The sequence below is a fragment of the Rhineura floridana genome, chromosome 1 (assembly GCF_030035675.1).
Source record: "Rhineura floridana isolate rRhiFlo1 chromosome 1, rRhiFlo1.hap2, whole genome shotgun sequence".
Lineage (NCBI taxonomy): Eukaryota > Metazoa > Chordata > Lepidosauria > Squamata > Rhineuridae > Rhineura > Rhineura floridana.
The window spans coordinates 145,909,919-145,912,427 of NC_084480.1; the positions used below are offsets into that span (position 1 = coordinate 145,909,919).

The 2,509-nt window shown below is 43.6% G+C and overlaps 1 non-coding gene across 1 annotated transcript; it reads right to left on the minus strand.

Moving 5' to 3' along the window:
* Nucleotides 1-1,480: 1,480 nt before the first annotated feature.
* TRNAT-UGU (transfer RNA threonine (anticodon UGU)) lies at nt 1,481-1,549 on the minus strand. The gene has a single exon. It is a non-coding gene; the product is annotated as a tRNA-Thr (tRNA).
* Nucleotides 1,550-2,509: the final 960 nt, after the last annotated feature.

The window sequence follows — 2,509 nt, forward strand, 5'->3', positions numbered from 1 at the left end:
ACACTTCCACTCTCTCTCTCCCGACACAGGTCATTAGTTTCCATACCAAACCCAGGCCTGGATTCCGACTGAAATGTTCAATAAACGGGTCATCTGTAAGAGCCCCAGACCCATCACAGATTACATTTCAGTTTTGTTTGAAAGAAAGGAAATGGGGCAGGGTAATTTCCAGCAGGTTAGCCATCTTAGGCTTTTGCCGCCATCAGTGAGGCACATGGACAGTGTTATTTGGCAAGGGACTGAGGTATCTGACATCAAATACACAAGTGTTCCTACCTTTCCTTTATGAAAATGTTGGAGGGCATATGCCTCTTCTGTCATTTTTGCCATCACCCTCAGTGTTTTCAGATGTCCTAGCTGTGTAGAAGCAATCTAAGAATCAAGGCTGCATTGACAGGCTCCAGCCCTGACCTTCATGCGTTGATTGGCTCTGTGTGCAGGATAGCAGATTGCATGGGGATAGTCTGTGCATACATGCACCACTTGTATACATGTGGGCTCTGTGCATGCCACTGAGAGCACAATCCCACCTCCATAGTTCTATTTCATTTATGTAGATTCTACATGATTGAAAATGTATGAAAGGGGCTTATATGGCTGACTATATCTATCCTCTCCGATACTAGGAAGAGCTGAAGCTCAGTGGCAGAGCATCCATTGGATACGCAGAAGGTCCCAGGTTCAATCCCCGGCATCACCAGGTAGGGCTGGGAATGTCCCTTGCCCCAAACCCTGAAAATTCACTGCTAGTCAGTTTAGAAAGTACTGAGCTAGATGAACCAATTGGTCTGACTTTGTATATGGCAGGTTCCTAGGGCAACATAGACCATCACTGCTGGAGGCATTGCCACCATAGTCGCCATGACCACATCCTTTGGTATTTATATTATATATATATCTTATATGTTATCTATATATTATATATGTTAGAACAAATTAAACCAGAACTATCATTAGAAGCTAAAATGATGAAAATGAGGTTATCATACTATGGACACATAATGAGAAGACATGATTCATTAGAAAAGATAATAATGCTTGGAAAAACAGAAGGAAGTAGAAAAAGAGGAAGGCCAAACAAGAGATGGATTGATTCCATAAAGGAAGCCACAGACCTGAACTTACAAGATCTGAATAGGGTGGTTTATAACAGATGCTATTGAAGGTTACTGAATCATAGGGTCGCCATAAGTCGTAATCGACTTGAAGGCACATAACAACAAATATGTTATTGTCATTGTGAATTTTGAATGAGATGGGACGCTCATGTAGAGCCTAGGGTAAGAATTTCCAAAGGACTGCCTGCTCCCATATGAATCTGTCCCGCTGTCCAAGAGCTAAGATTTGTCTGTTCAAGATGCTCCTGTGTCCTAGGACACAAGCTGCCTTTTACCGATTCAAAACATGGTTTCATCTACCTGAGTATCATCCAAACTGACTAGCAACGGCTCTCTAGGTTTTAGACATTCCCAGTCCTATCTGGAGATGCCAGGAATTGATCCTGGGACCTTCTGCATACAAAGCAGATGCTCTACCACTGAGCTACGGCCCTTCAGCTCCAGAGGGAAGAGAACAGCTAGTGGGAACTGGGAGAGGGTTGATTTCATCTCCTTTCTTCCCGTTTGTGTCAACTTCCTTCACTGTTGCTTTGCTTCCTATCTAGGTCTTTTGGAAGATCAGTCAAGCCCAGACATTGGTCCCAGCCCAGCCCTGACCAGGATGTTCAGTGATAGGCTTTTTTGGGGGGGATGCAAAGCTAGTTCCAGAAGGAAGAGAGCAGCTGGAGCAGCCTTCACTAACCTGGTGCCCTCCAGATGTTTTGGACTACAACACCCATCAGCCCCAGCCAGCTGGTGTGGGCTGATGGGAGTTGTAGTCCAAAACAGGGGTTGATGTGAGTTATAGTCCACAACATGTGGAGGATATCAGGTTGATGAAAGTTGGTTCCAGCTGCTCCACAACATGTTTGCATCATCTCTGTTTTAATTTTTTCCTGCATTGCCAAAATCTATAGTTACCCCCTAAATTGCAAATCTGACAGCACTGAAGAAGGCTGAAAACCTGCTCATATATGTGAAAGCAGTAGGTACAGGGGCCATCAGGGGTTAAGGCCCCTCTGTAAATCAAACCCCGCTCCAAAAGACAGTTTTGGACTATGTTTGAAAGTTTTCTTGATCAAATTTCCCTCCACATGCATAATGTTTTCCCTTTCAGGGACATAATTTGCTTTCAGAGTTAAGGTCACAAAAATTACGTATTAAAAACTCAAACACAAGGGTTCCTATCATCATTACACCTATGATTATAAAGAAACAGGAAACACAGCTATCCTGAAACTGGAAAAATTGGACTTCTGCCTGCTCCCCTTTTCTCCTAAGGAACTGTCTCCTTCTTTCCTGCTTAAAGCTCGCCAAAACTGCAGCAGGAACTATCGCTTAATGCAATCTGTACTGCAACAATAAACCAGTTAATGCAGTATTACATTGTGACCGCATACCACTCAGTAGCT